Source organism: Nuphar pumila, chromosome 16 (genome assembly GCF_984573655.1).
Source record: "Nuphar pumila chromosome 16, dmNupPumi1.hap1.1, whole genome shotgun sequence".
NCBI classification, from domain to species: domain Eukaryota; kingdom Viridiplantae; phylum Streptophyta; class Magnoliopsida; order Nymphaeales; family Nymphaeaceae; genus Nuphar; species Nuphar pumila.
This window is the reverse complement of record NC_143264.1, coordinates 72,083,260-72,104,004: the sequence shown is the minus strand read 5'-3', so window position 1 is coordinate 72,104,004 and position 20,745 is coordinate 72,083,260.

Here is a 20,745-nt window from a genome sequence, read left to right as displayed (position 1 = left end):
TCATTGAAGGCATTTTATCGTTGTTGAACCATCAACGGTGTGTTTTTCGGTAAGCACAGTGTACCCTTTTGTTTAATGGTTGAATCAAATAGTGTTTCATTTTGTTTAGCGGCTGAATCAAGCAATATTTTCATTTTGTTTAACGAATGACTCAAACAATGTTTCCATTTTGTTTAATGGTTGTGTTTTATTTTGTTTAATGGCTGAATAAATGAAACCTTTTTTTTTTGAAATGCTTTTTGAAACACAAATATGTTGTTTGTTTTTTGCAATGCTTGTTAATTTATATTGTTATTGTACGGAAATTTAAATATGTTTATTAATACAATATGGCCAATAAGAAGAAGACCGTGTCGAAGGGGACCACACCCATGTCATCTGAAATTTCTCAAGCACAACAACAAAAGTCAATAAAGATGTATAAACTGGGTCATTCTGATAATTTAAAATCACGACTTAGTGTGTATAAGTGGGTAGAGAGGGAGCCACATCCATTGTAAAAAATATGAGTGTCTGACATTTTTCATAAAAAATACACAATTAATAATCACATACAGTTGTATCTAAGGCAGAATATGTAAAAAAAAGTTAAGCAGTTTATTGGCACAATCTTGTCTCCCATCCCAAAAGCATCTAAGGAGGGGGAGGGTGACTCATTAGCTAGCTATGAGGTTGTTGCTAACCTCAATGCCTAGACAAATGAAGCTAGAGATGCAGCCACATGTAGTGGCAATGTTGAGAGGTCAGATGAAATACCTGACCAAGTGGCTGAGGTTAATATCAACCCTCCTCAGGAAGTACATGTAAGCGAGGGTCATGTGGCCGGGTTGGATGCACACACTGCTTAAGAGTTTGTTGTTGCTCTCCATGTGCAGCAAAAAGTGTATGCTTCAATGAAGAGGTTGCCGTGGGGAAAAAAGTACGATGCTCATGGACAAGTAAAAATTTGTCACAATTGACTAATTTTATTGATTAAATTGATATATATATATATATATAGCTATTATATCTTAATGCAATTGATTAGTTTGTTATATATATGTGAAAAATATAAAACTTCATTACAATTGACTCATTTCATTGCTTATATATATATATATATATATATTGCTACTATACATGAATGCAATTGATTAGTTGTCATGTATGTATTCAAAATCTAAAAATTCATTGCAATTATCTGATTTCATTGATTAAATTGATATATATTGCTATTATATATCAATGAAATTGATTAGTTTGTTATGTATGTGTACAAAATATAAAAATTCATTATAATTGATTGATTTCATTGATTAAATTAATATATATATATATATATTGTTATTACTACTATACATGAATGCAATTGATTAGTTTCTCATGTATATATGCAAAATATAAAAAATCTTTGCAATTGCTGAATTACATTGATTATATATATATATATATATATATATATATATATATATTGCTATTGTTATTGCTACTATACATGAATTCATTGAAATTAACTGATTTGAGTAAAATTAATTTGGATTGCAGGATTCTCAATGAATTGGTTCAGAAGAACCAAGATCCTGCACGCATCAGTTCTATTGAAACCAACCACACCAAAGGTTTTTAACACTAATGGAGGAAGCAAAGTAGTTGTTTGATGAATGCATTTTCGCAAATTTTTTAAAATCACACCATAGAAAATGAATCACCCCCTCTTAGAGGTTGTTGTGCAATTTTGGAATCTAGAAACTAACACATTCAGTTTGAAGATCTTAAGATGACCATCACGTTAGAGGATGTGACACGAATAATCAGACTGAAATGCCATGGAGAGCTAGTTAGGGAACAACGGTAGAAAAATTTTAAGCAATTGTGTGATATTTATTTGTAAGGATATGATAATGTGTTCAAAACTAATAAGATCAAGTTTTCATGGCTTAGGAGTAATTATGACCCTAGTAAGGCGAGAAAGATGAAGGTAAAACTACCGTGTATTGGAGAGAAGGGCAATACTAGGATGGACAAGACGGTAAGAGCATTCTTGCTATACTTCTTTGGCTCATGCTTATTCATCGACACTGGTGGAAATTTGGTCTATGCATCTTACATCAAATTGTTGGAAGACCTGGATTGCGTTGAATACACATAGGGAGCAACCACAGTTGCACACCTGTATGAAAATTTGAGTAGCACGAGGAGCAGAAGAAAAAACCTTGCTGAGATGTTGGTGTTGTTGGAGGTATTTATTCCTTCATTGTATCTAAACTTTTTTATTTATAGTTATTCTTATACTTTCATATTGTGTTTTCATACATACTATGTATTAATAATTGTTATGAAGGTTTGGATATGGGAGCACATATCCATTAAAAGGCCCTATACGTGTGACGCTGCCCATGAATTTTTATGTGCAACAATGTGGAGTCGGTCATGTAGCAAAGAGAGACGTGATCAAAGATTGGTGGGTCATCACATATCACATGTTGACTACATTGCATCGCTTCATAGGCTGACTAGGGCAAACATAAGTATTGTTATTGATATTTCATATGTATTTTAAATAAATGAATGTATGCATGCCTAACCATAGAAGAAATATAGGTAAACACATGCTCCTATGAAGGTGTGTTGGAGAAGGAGGAGAATGCCGCTGTGGTTGTGGGGGCTAAAGACATCGCTATGAAGGACATTTGGATGCACAACATGAATGAAGTTGAGCACCAAATGGCCAACTGAGTCATTTGATAGTTTGGGTTTGTTCAGTAATCAACCAGTCGCCCTCGCATAGTTAGCAAATTTCTATCGCATGTCACGAAGGATAAGACAAAAGATTACCCCACGATATTCTTCTTCGAACTTGAAGACTGACGTGAGGGTGGTGAAGACATCAACTTATCATTCATGAAACATGCCACTAATAACAATTTTATAGTTGCCCAGTAGGTTGCATGTTCTTCAATGTCAAAGAGGGTCTTTCAAGGGGAGAAGAAAGTTGAAGAAAAGCACAAAAATAACGTAAGTGGATCAGAGAAAGAGTTGTCTCTTGCACTTGAAGAAATCTACATGCTAAAGAATATGGTACGTACTCAAGAGGATATGATATATACTCAAGCTGGCCTTCTAGAGAACGCAAATAAGGTCATCGAGGAGCTATGATTGCAGCAATCATAGTATACTCAATCATAGAAATTCATTTGATTGTTTTTTGTATTTTTGTATATATTCAAAGATCAATATTGTAACTCATCGACTTACTAATTGATTTGTATATAATGTCATTTGAATGTTTCTATGAATAAATTTTTATATAGAGTTGTTTGTTTATCATTCATTTGTATATAATGTCATTGATTAAATGTTTAAATGATTTGAATGTAAAACTTAAACAATTGTTGAATGTTTAAACTGAAACCACTGCTCTTGCATTTTAAATGATTTGAATGTTCAAACTGATTGCAATGTTAAATGATTTGTATATAATTTCATTGTTTATATATTTATATGTTTTCAAAACATTTGAATGTTTTAATGATTTGAATGTCTACTTGCTTACATTCACTGTTATTTGCAATGTTATATGCGAAAATCCACAATGGGTTTATATATGATTTGAGAAATTCACAAAACATAAGAAATTTTACATGTTTGTTATAATTTTGCAAATAATTAAGTACGATATTTGCGATATCTAGTAATTCACAAATAACTTCATTTGAGAGTGTTCAATATATGCGAAAAGTAAGATACTTGTGAAAATAATGGTAAGTCATAAATATATTTTTGCAAAATATTAATATATATACGAAAGAGTATGATATTTACGATATTGGTGATTTCAGTTTCACCGAGATTTCATAAATAAATTTATGTAAGTTCATGAGGTCTAAATTCGTATAAAAAACCTGTGATTCTGGATTTAAGTGGGTGTTGAACATATTCGATAGGCGGTACAATTTTATCGCAAAACTGCCTAAATTTGCAGTTACGAGGGGTAAAAGTATTGGTGTAAGTTTTATGAAATAGATTTGTAAAATAATATTTTTGATAAAAACAACGATGAAAGCCAGACACCAAATAATAATAACCAGCTCATACAAGTAGTGGAGTTTGGGTCAAACTCAGGGAACGAGATAAGTACTTTTGTACCCCACACAGAACTACTTTTGTTTCCTTAAAAACAAAGATTAATGAATTAAGTAAATAAAAGAATGAGTGTTGCCCTCTGCAGAGGACTTACAAAGAATAATTAATGGTTTTATTACAAACCTAATAAATAAAATAAAATAAAATAAAATTAATCTTAATCTAAAAATAAAAGAGAAGGATCTTCAATGCGTGAGCTTCTAGTCCCTTCTTTGCATTTGGTTGTGCTCTTTTCCTTGTTTCTTCATCATTGGTTTTTAGTCTTGAAGGGCCTAAAGGGCCGTTTGAGGGGACCTCATAGGGCTCTTCGAGGGCTTACTGTACAATCAACTACTTCCCTGCAAAACAAAAACACAAAACAAAACAAAGCAAACTAGATGAAGATTAAGAGTTAGTGAACTAAAAATTTAGCAAAGAGAATCTAACTAAAAAACAAACTAACTATAAGACAAAATAGTGAAACTAACTAACAAACTGTGTAATAAAGAAAGTTGGTTCCAACAAGAAAAATGTGAACTATGCTGGCTAAATCATAACTAGAAGGAAACTAATTGACCATTAACGATGTGAACTTATAATAATCAAATGTAATCTAATTAAGCATGCATTATACTAAACATGTGAATCAAAATTAGCTAAACACTGCATGAAATAGAATTCTAATCTAATCTAATTGAAACTCAAGAAGACAGCTTGAAGCAATAAACTAATACTGGTCTAAGTTAACTAATTAGTTAATGAATAAAAACCAAAACTCGTATACAGCTCTACTAGTTAATCTTATTGTTAACTACTATGTAAATTAAAGGAATTAATTGGTACTACCAACTAACCTATTCGGAACAATTGAATCAGCTACTGAACTGGAATCAAATTATCTAATTAACACTAAACATAAAAAAAAAAATCTGATTGCAAAAAATTATTATACTTAGCTAAAGGATAAATTAATCAAGAACAAGAACAAAAACTACACTAAAACTATAACCTATGTTAATGCAATCACTCCTAAAAATAATATCAAGAAACAGGCTCAAAGAAAGTGAACCATGTCAAACACGCACAATGGTTTCACTGGCTTAATATCACACACTGTCAATCATGCGTAATGTGTGATTGACGATTTTAATAGTTCACAATCCCAGATCTGCAACTCATAAAGAAGTGCAGTGCTAATCCTGCGATCCAATACACTTGGGTGTGGATCTAAGATCGTCTGCAGGCCTGATTCAGCTAGACTCTAAAGAGAAATCGACTGAATCAACATGCTTATGCTATGGTGTCAATACTAAAACAACGGACAAAAACTAATATCCAAATGTGCCTTGTTTTCAAAGTGATATTACAGATCACGTCAGAAATATGTGATCTGCAATCAGCTTATCAGGAGGATGACACTCAGCAGAGCGCACGTACTATGATCCCAAGCACACGCTGGACCAAAATCGTCCAACCTGCCCGTCGATCAATCTGATAGTGTGTCTGTTCTGCTCTTACGTTCGAGGGGTTGCAACAACCTATACTAAAGAAAAGAAAACTACACGTACCCTATTCTATGCAGAAGACAGAGTATGGCTATCACTATATTTTATGGTTTTCTTTTATGATGCTGACGAAAATATTACTCTAGGCTATATAAACAAGCAAGTAAAAATTTTGAATAGCACTAAACAAATTAAATCTAGCTTATATGATGCATGTATATTATTCTAATATGAAAAAAACACTTGAATAAAAATTAGATGATGCAATATGCCATGAAAATGCAAAAAATTAACTGTAATGCATGCAATGATCCTAAAAGCTATGAAGATGAGGGAGAAGAAGCAAACTGTAGGATCCGCTTTCGATGAAGAGGTTGAGAAGAAGAAGCGGTCATTCTACCTGTTGCAAACACCTCCTCGATGAATAAAGAACGAAAATACCGATGATGAAAGGGTTTAGAAGAAGAGAAGAGAAGGAAGAAGAAAGGAAGAACATGGAAGGAACCGATAGGAAGAGAGGGAAGAGAGAGAGGCAGAGGAAGGGGGGCATGAACTCCAGAGGAAAAAATGTCCCCCTCTTCTAAAGAATCCTATTTATAATTAGAAGTTAGGGTTAATTAGGTTTTGTTAGAAAATTTTCATAAAAAATTCAAAGATTTTGCAAATATTTTAAAAGACTTCATTTTCAAAAAACCTATTCAATTCTATAAAAAGGCTAAAAGAGGACTCAAATTTGCTTAAATTATAATTTGATAAAACTCAATAAAACCCTTAGCAAACAAGCATTTTTAAACATTTATCGCACGTAATCATGCATATAAACATATAACAACCATGCATAAAATTATGCATGATCAAGTATTCTAACAATGTCAAATATTTATGATTTTAGACATTGAGAGAATATCATAAATTATAGGGTTTTAAGGAAATCATATCAAATTACTCCTATAGTACAATCATTTTTTGTTCCCTAAATATAAGTGAATTTTCTTTAAAATATGTGACTGTTTTTTTGTAAAATAATCTTTGTTCTCAAATTTGTATCTCTCTGATTCGACATAAAAATCTTACATTTTATAGTTGTTGGAAAGTCGAGACATAAACCTGTAACTTTCATGTTTTGAGTTAATACCGAAAACCCTTTTAGGGTTGTCGTTTCTGCATTTTAAAACCAGAATATAAGCATGTTGTACAAACTGAAACAGGTGCGTCTATGCATTTTTTATCTGTTCTATACTATTTTCCAATCACATGTGCTGATAATTGAGAAAAATAAAAAAAAGGATAAAGATAAATCAAGTTGTTAGCTTTCAAACACCACCAAGATCACCTTTATCTGATGAGCGGTTGGGGAGAAACGTTATCTAGAAGATAGATTGTTCTGTTGTTCCAATATGCAGAATGTGTTTCTATTTCAGTTTTGGAGATAAAAAGAGAGAGCTCTAGAAGGGTTTTCAGCTCTTACTCAATATAAAAAAGTTATAGGCCTATGTCTCAACTTTCTAAGGACTATAAAAACACGAGCTTTTGATGGAGTGGAGAGATACAGATTTGAGAACAAAGACTACTCTGCAAAAAATATATATGCATTTTTTGCATATATTTTTTATGATTTTCTCTTAAATATATGCATAGTTCTTCCTATATATGTGATTTATTGCTAAATATATGTGATTTTCCTCCTAAATATATGTGATTTTCTCCTAAACATGTGATTTTCTCATAAATATATGTAATTTTTCTCATATATATGCAATTTTTTTCTTAAATATATGTGATTTTTCTCCTATGATTTTCTCTAAAGTATATGATTTTTATTTTAAATATATATGATTTTTATGAACAAAAATCATATATATAGGAAGAAAATTATATATATTTAGGAGAAAATAACATGTTTAAGAGGGCATCACATATATAAGAGGAAATCATATATATTTAGGAGGAAAATCACATATATAGAACGAAAATTACATATATAGGAGGAAATCACATATATTTAGGAGGAAAATGCATATATAGGATGAACTCCACATATATTAAGAGGAAATCACATAAAATATATGCAAAAATCGTATATATATATATATATATATATATATATATATATATATATATATTTTTTTTTTTGTAGAACAGTCTTTGTTCTCAGGTCTGTATCTCTCTACTCCGATGTCGAAAACCTATATTTTTATAATAGTTGAAAAGTGAGACATAAGTCTATAACTTTCATGTTTTGAGTTAGAGTAAAAAACCCTTCTAGGGTTCCCATTTTTTTAACTCCAAAACTGAAATATAATCATGTTCTACGGACTGGACTGAAACAACCAAATAGTTTATTTTTCAGAGAATATTTATCCCCAACCACTCATCAGATCAAGATGATCTTGGTGGTGTTGGAAAGCTAACGTTGTGATTTTGGTGGCGTTGGAAAGCTAACATCGTGATCTTTGTGGTGTTGGAAAGCTAACGTCTTGATCTATCGCTGTCATTTTTTGTTCTCGATTTACAATATATGTGGCTGAAAAATAACATAAAACGGACAAAAAAGGTATCATCGCGCCTGTTTGAGTCTGCACAGCATGCTTCTATTCCAATTTTGGAATACATAAATGAGAACCCTAGAGGGGTTTTCAGTTCTAACTCCAAACAAAAAAGTTAAAGGCTTATGTCTTATCTTTTCAATTTCTGTAAAAACGTAAGTTTTCAACGTCAGATCAGAGAGATACAAATCTGACAACATAGATTATTCTGTAAAAAACAAATTGTATGTACAAAGGATAAAACGGTCTTTTTAAAACTAGATATTTATGATTTTGGACATATAGTGCATTTTAAAAAATGCATGATCATTTTCTGATTGAAAATTGGAGTCTTTTCTAAATTTGAATGTACTCGTAAGAGGTCAATTGGATTCAGAATCTCTCTCATGTAAATGTCTTTTTTTAAGGCAAGCTGGAGTTAGGCAGACCCCCACCAGTTATTATTCAATGTACCATTGGGGTTTGAGCATGCAATATTCCACCACAAGGAGACGTACACTGACAGCTCCTCTCATGTAAATGTCTATTTAAATGAATTGAGACTCTCTCCTCTGCGTGAAATAGAGAGAGAGAGTGTGTGTGTTCATCATGGATGTAGGTTACGCCCGATCGAATCATGTTACATTGCATGTTCTTGTGAGTGTGTGATCTCCTTTCAAGTGTGTGTTTTTCTTTTTATGGTATTAGAGCCTAACAACCCATATTGTTTCTCTGTGATTGAATCTCTCCTTTGCTTAGTCGTGGTCCTCATGGCAGCTTCGTCTACATCATGTCTCACATCATGTCTCTCTTCATTCATGCCTAGTCTGGCTATCCAATGGAATGCATTGTCTTCATTGGTGTCAATCAAGTTCATAAGCACAACTACCTCTTATGTAAATCTCAGATAGAGTGCATCATGTTTTTTCAAGATCTCTTCAAGTATGTCAATGGATCTTTCCATGCTTCAAGCCAGTATATCAAAGAAGGAGAAGCGACAAAACAAAATCTAGAATACATGGTGTGAAAATAGGCTAATCAATTAACCCTAAGATGGATTCATGCTATTATTACAAAGCTTGTTCTGAGGCAAATTATTTGTATTTTTTTTGCTCATGAAACATGGATTACGTTATAATGATTCTACTTCTCCTAATCCAGTATATGAATCTTGGAGTTAAAGAAAGACCTTTAGGATGTCCAAGATGAGGTGAAAAGTATGGTAGAGTATCTAAACCACAAAATTTATTGTGGATTCTTTATGTATTGTTAGTTAACTTGTTTCTGATAACAAATTGTTCACTATACGTTGAATGGTCTCTCAAGAGGCTACGAGAGTTTTGTTACTTTTATTTTCACTTGTGAGTCTTTACCCACCATTGTGAAGATTTATGAAATGTTGTTGAACCAAGAGAAAAAATTGCAAATGATTAATAAGCAACCCTCTCAAAAAGAAATGTCCATCATTGTCTTCTTTTCACAAAGAAGACATATGAGAGGAGATAGGCTAGGTAGAGGTAGATGTCTCTCCAGAAGAACTGAACATTTTTTTGGAAACTTCTAAAATTTCTATGTTATCCTTATTTGGTTCTCTATGTCAAGTTCAAGCTTGGTATAAGATTTAAGCCCTGAATTTTTATAGGATACCAAAGGATACATATGTTATAATCCAATTACCAATAAAACCTTTATCTCAAAACATCATTTTTTATAAAGGACAAATCTTTTACGCCGGAAAGAAAGAGCCCGTCACATTACAATAAGTGTCAAATTTGATCCAAAGTCCGAAACCCAATTCACTCAAGGGTCCAACCTTATCTGAAACTACTGAAAAGTGTCATTCCATAAACTCAATGTTCTTACCTAATCTTGTGATTTATCATGAAATCCTGTCACCTATTCTACCTATTGAACCGACCTATGATTCCCTTCCTGAAACGTCAGAACATGAACCTAAAAACGAACCCAAAATCCCAACTCCTATCCAACCTAGTCAACCAAGTGAGACTAATGAACTTGACGTGTTGTCTAGATCTCCATCCTCATGTTTGAATTTAATTGTTGATCTCTCTAATCAAACACCTACCCAGAGATTTTGCTTCACTACCAAAGCCAGCCGACCCCATATGGACTGAACTCCGTTCTTTGCTGGGTCACATATGAGCAAGTCTAGTCAACCAACCCAATCTAGCCAGGTGAGGCTTGGTAGAAATTCAGCTAATTCTTGAATGTCACTGACTCGTTTAGTTGAACCACTTGATTTGTTGCTATTGGAGGCACAAAACTATTGACAATAAACCACCTTTTCATATTTTTTAGATTTTTCCTGTAAACAAGACCTAGTTCAGTAAAAAAAAAAAGAATTTTAAATCATGTGATTGTAAAATGTAAGGTTTTTAAGGGCGTCAAAAATCAACGGCCCACAATGCACTAAAGTTCCGCGTCTCAAAAACCCATGCTTTTGAATCAAAATAACATAATCCAAGGATTGATATCCTTAGCAAACAAATATACTGAACACATCTATACGGTCAGATTGAGTGGAGAAAGCTTGATCCTGTGATTTCCAGCTCAATAGTTATTGTTGAGGGCTTGTGCTCGGCTCATAAAGAGCTCATTAGAAATCTTAAAGTAAGCTTGGTGAATTGCACACAAACAACAAGTGTTTGGCTAGGCTTCGTTTGTATAGGCTCGTTAAGTTATAAGAATAGAGAATAAATAGAAGTGTTTGGGATGTACGCAATAGGTTTAGAGTTCCAATCAGTCAGCTTGAGCTCCGGTTAATAGTCTAAAAGTACCTTCGGCTGCTCATTTTAAAAAACATGATTCAGAATCATTTTATAATTTGCTTGAGATACAAAATCACATGACACCAAGGTGTCATGTGATTTTGAATCTCAAGAAAGTGACTCATTTGCAAAGGCAAATGAGATTCACTTTCTCACGGCTTAACTTTTTATGTTCGGCTGCTTATACAAATCAGATTCATTTTCTCATTTAAATGAGAGTAAATCAGAATGATTCAACCCAACGTGCCCTTATTCTCTATGGTTTTTTGATGAATTTTGAGTAGGAAACAAAAGGGAGAAGGATTTGGATGTGTGCAGTATAGGTTAAACTTGTAGTTTATGCCATTTTGGGCATAATTTGGGTAACTAAGGGCCTAATAGTGATGAGAAAAGTGGAAGAACGTGGGAGAGGGTGGAGAGTAGATAGAGTGAAGTTTATTCTCCTATGAATGAAAGCATCCACTCACAAGAGCCAATGATTTTTTCTAATTGGTTGTAGGGATCCACTTAAAGAGAAATCTTTAAAGTAGAGAAGCTCTCACAAAGAGTTGTTATTCAAAAATTGACCTAAAATACAAGAAAGACCCTTATTTATAGCCTTGGATGACACTTCCCATATAAGCCACCCATCTCATAGTGAATGCAAGATCCACCACAACAAAGCAGTGGATTAGCGACAACCACATTTTGTCGCTAATCCATCGCTAACCAGCTTAGCGACGGATTAACGACGACGAGGCAACGGTATGCTTACAACGCGAATTTTTCGACGCTAACTGGCGACGGAATAAATTCGTCGCCAGGTCCGTCGCTAATTGCGATGGAATAACGAGCGATGTATTCCGTCGCCAATCCGCCGGTACTAAACGGCGACCTCGGCTTGGCGACGGATTTACGTCCGTCGCTAAGCCGTCGCTAGATTTATATGCATAGCGACGAATGTTTCCGTCGCTATTCCGTCGCAAACACGAAAAAAAATAAAAAAAATTATTTGAAAATTAAATACCGAGAACGCTACAATTTATATTTTTTGTACAATATATATTTCATATAAATAAAAAACAAACTACAGAAAAAATTCCATATAAAAGGAATCTACAACAATTAATCGTTTCACATAAAAATTAACAAGTTTAATTATTTACAATTCAACAATTACAATTAGGAAACAGAAAAAAATAGAACTTCTTTAACACGGTTCTCTAATCATCGCCAAGATTTTGTGTGTCTTCTTGTTCATTGCCTTTATCTGTCCCTTCAGCTCCGCTACGCTGATTATCGCTAGCAGCTTACACAAGAAAAGAACAGTCAGTATTGATAAACAAAATATAATGAAATAAATTACACACTATATGTGATTCTATAGTGTGCTCATATGTGTTCTAAGGCAATAAAAAAACTTTATATATGATTCTATCATGCTCATATGTGCTCTAAGGCAGACAAAAAACTCTATATGTGATTCTATCATGAATTATATGTGCTTTAAGGCATTAAAATTTTTTTATATGCGATTATATCATGCTCAGATGAGTTCTAAGGCAGCTAAAAAAACTCTATATGTGATTCTACCATGCTCATATGTGCTTTAAGGCAAACAAAAAGCTATATATGTGATTCGATCATGCTCGTATGTATGCTAAGGCAGTCAAAAAATTGAATATGTGATTATAGCATGCTCATATGTGTCCTAAGGCAGACAGAAAAACTCTATATGTGATTCTATCATGCTCATATGTGCTCTAAGGCAGGCAAAGCAAAAAACTTTATATGTGATTCTATCATGAATGATATATGTTCTAAGACAGTAAAAAAACTCTATATGTGATTTTGGCATGCTCATATATGTTTTAAGGTAGTCAAAAAACTAAATACGTGATTATAACATGCTCATATGTGTTCTCAGGCAGTCAAAAAACTGAATATGTGATTATAGCATGCTCATATGTGTTCTAAGGCAGTCAAAAAAACTTTATATGTGATTCTATCATGTTCATATGTGCTCTAAGGCAGGCAAAAAACTTTATATGTGATTATAGCATGCTCATATGTGCTCTAAGGCAGGCAAAAACTTCTATATGTGATTCTATCATGCTCATATGTGTTCTAAGGCAGGCAAAAAGTTATATATGTGATTAGATTATGCTCATATGTGTTCTAAGGCAGACAAAAAACTGAATATGTGATTATACCTGAGAGGGACCTGCAATCAAAGATCCCCTGTTCAACACAAGATTGTTGATCTCATCTCGAAGAAAGGGGGTGACAGTGTCATGGAAGTAGTAATTCATTGTGTCCTTAATGATCTGGCGTACATCATCACCGGAAAGAATAGGCTGCTGCTTGGAGCTTATGTCGACAAAAGAAGTCTGTGAGCCGTAACTGGAAGAAGCAATAACTGGTGAAGTGTTCATATTACTCCCAAACCCGAACACGCGACCTTTTTTGAGTTCACCTGCTGCAGTCACCCATGCTGTAGGATCAAATGATGGATGCTGAGTAGCGTCATCGCCATATCGCTCTACCATCTGTTGCTCATATGCCTCCTACAAAATAATGTTTAAAGTATGTATTAATAATTAATGATAATATTATGATAACTTGCATATTGCAATGATTATTAATAGAAAAAATATATATCGTTGTCGTTCTCGCCTTCTCTGATACGAAGACTCCCGTGGTCTTCCGTTTATGTGTTTCAACAAACACATCCTTATATGGTACAATGTCTCCTTTTTCTGCTTTCTGCGAAGTTAAAGGACAAAAGATTTGGTTCACAAGTTTGCAACAATACTTATAAAATTAATATTATATATTGATGAGTTACCATTTTCTTCAGGTGGCTCCCAAATGTCTTAGATCCATCTGTGTGTAGATGGACTTCAGGCATTTTCGCTCGATTTTGTGCAGCCTTCGCAGAGCTATTTCGAAATGCATCTCCCGCCCATTTATCGCACATTTCATCCCAATAATCTCTCCTGATAGTAATAGGGCCATGACCTTTCCACTGTAGTGGATCATCTATTACGTCAGATGTTTTTTTTGCTGCAGTCTTCATATTGTGCAGCATGTCTGCAAATCGATTGATAGCCACCTTCTGCCACACCTTCCTTGCATTATTTTCTTTCATCGTAGTTGCGAAGCGATTCGAGGCCTATAAATATTTTCAGAAAGTTAGTAGACATTACTTAAAAAAATTAAATATGAAACACATTAACTATGAGGAACAACTGTATACCATGAATGAGGACCACAATCTGTCTAACACCTCCTTTGGGTACTCTTTCCATTGAGCAACCGGTCCTGGTAGATGTTGAAGAAGTGAATTCCTGATCTCCCGTACTACTTCTTGTGGCTTAAACTTTGTGTTGCACATGAATTGGTACACAGTAAATATCAATATAAAATATTTATAAGATATGCAATAATTGAAAACGAAATACTTACGGTCGATTATCGATATACACTATTCGAATGAGTCTTCTTGTGCCAAACTGAGAAGACCCTGCTTCCTGTGTTGGCTCATGACTTGTGTGATCAACTGGTGTAGGTAGGTCGTGTACAGGCGAAACATCATATGTAAAAAAATACGTTAAAAATTCTCAAAATGCGCATTTAAACTAATCAAGCATCCAATTAGTTAAATGATATACCTATCATAGGAGCCCGTGAAGATGAAGGTTGGGTCTGACTACTACTGGATGAGCGACCACTGTAACCTCCACAAACCATATTCTAACAAATAACATATGTCAAACAATACATTCAAATAATTCACATCAAGTATTACAATACATTCAAGTCATTCGCATCAAGTATTACAATAATTCAAATCATTCGCATCAAGTATTGCAATACATTCAAATGATTCGCAACAAGTATTACAATACATTCAAATCATTCATATCAGGTACTGCAATGCATTCAAGTCATTCACATCAAGCATTGCAATGCATTCAAATCATTCGCATCAAGTATTACAATGCATTCAAATCATTCACATCAAGTATTGCAATAATTCAAATCATTCGTTGCATAAATTACAATACATTTAAATAATTCAAATCATTCTCATCAAGTATTGCAATGCATTCGAATCATTCGTATCAAGTATTACAATACATTCAAATAATTTAAATCATTCACATCAAGTATTACAATGCATTCAAATAATTTGTATCAAGTATTACAATACATTCAGATAAAATTTTTAATCATTCACATCAAGTATTGCAATACAACTCATTCATTCACATCAAGTATTACAATACATTCAAATAATTCAAATCATTCACATCAAGTATTGCAATGCATTTAAATAGAGGTTTGTATTACAAGATTTTGCTCACTAGCTTGAGAATTTTTCCTCGTCATTTGTTTGACTTTCATCTTCTTCTTCATTGTTTACCCATCCACTTGGTACATCATTTGGATCACATTCCTCTATGAATGTTTCACCGGCCAATGGAGATATGACATGCATATCATGCGCAACATCATGACCATAAGCAAAGTCATAGACATCATCTGATTGATAGTAAGCGTTGTCTTCAGCTAACTCATCTTCCTGTAACTGATCATACTCAGGGTATAGTTTGGACTTCACCTTGCAAACTACCCACCATTCATTTCTATCTGACTTTTTTATACTCGGATATGAAGTATAATAAACTTGTTGAACTTGCGAGGCTAATATGAATGGTTCATATATTCCAAACCTGGATTTATGATTCACCTCCACAATGCCTGAAGCATTGTCGAGTCTTGTTGCAGTTGGATCAAACCAATGATACTTGAATAAAAGTACCCTGTTATTTATGCCTAAGTAAGTCAACTCCATTATTTCCTCTATAACACCGTAGTAATCATGTTTATTTTTATCGTAGTTGTTACCCTTGACACACACACCACTATTCATCGTTGATTTGTTTATACCGTAATCTTTTGTATGGAATCGATAACCATTTATGATATACCCGTTGTAGCATTGCACAACTTTGGTCGGACCATTTTCTAAATCACATATTCCTTGATCTTTAACATCACCATGGCAGACCTACGCATAGACATAAACAATGATTGTGATCATGATCAATTAAGTAACTTAGTGTTGTTTATAAGTACAAAATTTATGTTAGCTTTTTTACCAACTGTTTCAACCACTCCACAAACTTAGTTTCACGTTCTTTTTGTACTTCTGCATCAGTGAGATGTGAAACTTCTCTTTGCAACTCTAGATCAAATCGTCTGCAAACCACAAATACTTATATTACCGAGTCATGTATCCACATATAGAACATAAAAGGATTTATAATTATGTTGCGTCTACATATACTTACTCGATATATGGGTCGATCGCTGAGCAATTAAAAAGAATATAGATGTGTGTTGCGTCTTGCTCTCGATCTGTCAAGAGCCTTGATCAACAACTACCAAATGCATGCCCAAGTGGTTGAAATATCGTCAGCTTGTCAGCTACAGTTACTTGTTCTCCATCATCGTTACGGGGCGGGCATGTGTAACGTGTTGGAATATGAGGTTCGAAGTACATAGATGAGAAATTTGAAATCTCTTCTAAAGTGTACACCTCATAAATAGAGCCTTCTACTCTTGCTTTATTACGAACCTTTTTTTTGAGGTCGAACATGCATCTGGCAAAAATATACATTTCAAATTTTAAATATTTGTCATTAAAGAGACAAATATAAAAAAATATATACATTTCAAATGGGTACATCCATCGATATTGCACAGGGCCACCAACCCTTAGTTCATATGGCAAATGTATGATCAAATGTTCCATAACATCGAAAAATGCTGGCGGAAATATCTTTTCTAGCAGACAAACAGTGGTGATGACAGAGTCCTCGAGATTCTTTACATCTGATACTACGACCTCCGATGCGCACAATGTTCTGAAAAATCCGCTCAACTCAGACAATACCTCCCATATAGGTTTGTCTAACATATCATGAATGCTAAGGGTATCAATCGTTGCATAAATATATAACAATCATGGCTCTTCAACCTATATAACTGTCCATCGTCAATCTTCACAGTCCAAGCAATGTTAGAGACATATCCATCTGAAAATCTCAATTGTCTCAACCATTGATATACATGTTTTATTTGATCAGGTCCGAGCACGTACTTTGCCTTTAGTTTCAGTACTTTGCCATTATACTCTTTGAGTTCCAATTCTGGTCTTTTACATATTAATTTTAAATCCATACGGGCCTTCAAATTATCCTTCGTTTTTTCTTTAACATTCATTACTATATTAAACACATTATCAAACACATTTTTCTCCACATGCATCACATCCAAATTATGTTGTATCAATAGGGTTGGCCAATACGGTAGTTCCCAAAAAATAGATTTCTTCGTCCAATTGTGATCCTTCCCAAATCCATGGAAGGGTGTAGGACTGCGGGCATCTCTTAATACATCTGAGAAGTATCACAATCTTCTTAGAATCTCTATGCCAGACAATCTTGAGGATGAACCTTCCGTTTCAGTTGTGTCTGCTTTAAACGCATTCTTTTGTCGTCGGAACGGATGGTCGCTGGGTAGAAATCAACGATGACACTCAAACCAGCAAGGCTTCCTTCCATGCCTCAATCTAAAAACTTTGGAATCCTCCATGTAGTACAGACATGCCAACCTCCCATGTGTGCTCCAACCAGATAGCATACCATATGTAGGGAAGTCACTGATTGTCCATAGAACAACGACCTTCATGTTGAAATTTTGTTTTTGTGGGCATCATACGTGGTAACATCTTCATCCCACAATACTTTTAGTTCATCAATCAATGGCCTTAAATATACATCAAGATTTTGGCCAGGTGAGGTCAGACCAGGGATCAACAAAGACAAGAAAAGATTTGAACGTTTCATACACAAGCTTGGTGGAAGGTTGTATGGAGTTACAAATACTGGCCATCATGAGTATGGAGTTTATCTACCCCCAAATGGATTAAATCCATCTGTACATAGACCGAGTCTAACATTTTGCACTTCCATTGCGAAGTTCTGATGAGTACGATCAAAGTGCTTCCAAGCTTCAGCGTCAACATGATGCGTGATCTTGTTTTCATCGTGTCGAACTTTATTTGCATGTCATCTCATGTGTTTAGCTGTCCTTGAAGACATATACAATCACTGCAATCTAGGAGTGATAGGAAAGTAGTTGAGAGACTTGTATGAAACTTCTTTTGATCTCGTGCTACCATTGCCTCTTGTGTTTGGCTTAAACTGAGGATGCTCACATGACGGGCATGATATGTTGTTTTCCTGCTCCTTGAAATACAACATGCAGTGATTTGGACAAGCATCAATCTTTTTGTAACCCATATCTAGATCGTTGACAATAACTTTCGCACGATAGAAATTTTGTGACAATTTCTCATCTTTGGGCAACATACTCTTCACAATCATGCACAAACGGTCAAAACATGATTGACTCAAATTATACTTGGACTTCAAATTCATTAGTTGAAGAACTGCAGACAAGATAGTGTGACTCTCGCAACCGTTCTAAAGTCGCTCATCAACATCTCTAAGTAAATCATAAAATCTACTAGCTGCATTGTTTGGTGATTCTTTATCTACGGCAGTTCTTACTTCACTAGAACTCACAGCAGAACCCAATTTTGTTCCTGCGGCATCAAATATCAAATCTGTATATGGATTATCATGTACCACATTCACCCATGCATCAAAATCGTTTCTAAATTCTTCTCCATGAAACATCCAGTTCTGATAATCACTCACAAAACCCTTCCTGTATAGGTAATGTCTAACGCTATAAGGTTCTACAAATTGATTATTCTTACAAATCTTGCAGGGACACCTAATCTGACCTGTGGGATCCACTGTATTGACACTTGCCTTTGCAAATTCAATAAAACTTTCAACACCATCCATATATTCATGCGATAACTCATTGTTCACTATCCTACGATACATTCATTCACGGTTTGCAGTCATTTTCTTATGATGTTACGAATAATAGCCTAACGAATTAAAAGAGAACAATCAGAATGCTACGATGAAGAAAATATCAAATTTATCATGCAATATATGATGTCATACAATAACAAGAATTTTTATGCATGCATTGATAACTTAATATTTTCATATGAAAACTATTAATGACACGATACAATCATTTGAAGCATGCTTTCATTATACAATTTCACATGAAAGTCATAATCAAATTGAAAGTAACTACATGCAAGCATGGATATAATTACATCAAACATTGCAATACATCGTAATCATTCATATCAAACAAATGACAAACATGTACCTGCAGCAAACACACTTTAATATCTCACTAACTACTACCATGCCTAGCATGGACTCCGTACTCCAAAAATAAGAACACTTCCATATTCATACATTAAAATCATGCTCAGCATGATCTTCGAACTCCAACAAAGCAACCCTAAATATCAACAACTAAGTGAGTGTGTGAACAATAAAGTGTTACATCTAATAAATTAAATAACATGTGCTACACTTGCATCACTTACTCACCATGGGTATTTACCCGATTTGCATTGTTTTTGTCACTTACTTACCACAGGTGGCTGAGCACGAGCGAGTTCCGTTGAAAAATTTGCACAAAAAATGTTGTTTTAAAATGAAGTCACCATAAAAAAAAAAAAAGTTGTTCCGGCAAGGGGTCGACTCCCCTGCAGTTCTGGCAGGGGGTCGACCCCCTTACGGAACATAGGGGGTTAACCCCTTTACGGAACATAGGGGGTTAACTGACCCCCTGTTCGGGCAGGGGGTCGACCCCCAGCCATTCCGCTAGTGAGTCGACCCCCTGCCGGAACAGCAGGGGGTCGCCTGCCTGCCTGAGCAGGCAGAGGGTCGACCCCCTGCCGGAATAACCATCGTTTACCTGTATCCGGGCGGCGGGGCCTACGGACGATGGGACCGACGAACGGTGGGAGCGGCGGACGGTGGGACCGGCGAACGACGACCGGCGAGAGCGGCGAACGGCGGGAGCAACGAAAGAAGAAAAGGAAAAGTTGTCTTGGATTAGGGTTATTCGAAAATTAGCGACGGATTAATTCCGTCGCTAAGCCAACGTAAAACAAATTTATGAAACTAGCGACAGACTATATTCCGTCGCTACTTAGCGACGGAACAGTTTTTGTCGCAAACGTCATCGCCAAATGGTGCGGCCGTAACGACAAAATAATATGTCGCAAAAGCCGTCGCTAAGTAGCGACGGACTGGGCGACGGACTATAGTCCGTCACTATTTTCGTAAGCTTCGTTCATTATAGCGACGGATGTTTTTCGCTCGTTGATCCGTCGCTAAGTAGCGACGAAATATGTCTGTCGCTAAAGTCCGTCGCTAACAACGTATTTTCTTGTAGTGATCCAAATACAAGGAAACAAGCCCCCAAAACCTAAAATACAAAGGATCAAATACAAGAACCAAACCCAAAATACAACATAATATCCAAATTGACCTTATACCAGAAATAGACCAACTATACGAAAAAAAGGCTTTATTGGTGTGTCCCACCTGACATGCCAGTAGAAGGCTCATTTTCACTGGCTCTATTTTGCTTGGCACCAGTGAAAAAGTTCTTATACTGGCGGCAGTTGTTCTGCACCAGTATAATCATTTTTTTCTGGGGCACAAAAAAAAAAACCTAAAATACAAATGATCAAATACAAGAACCAAACCCAAAATACAACGTAATATCCAAATAGACCTTATATAAGACATAGACCCACTATAAGAAAAAAAGGCTTTATTGCTGTGTCTCACCAGGCACGCCAGTAGAAGGCTTATTTTC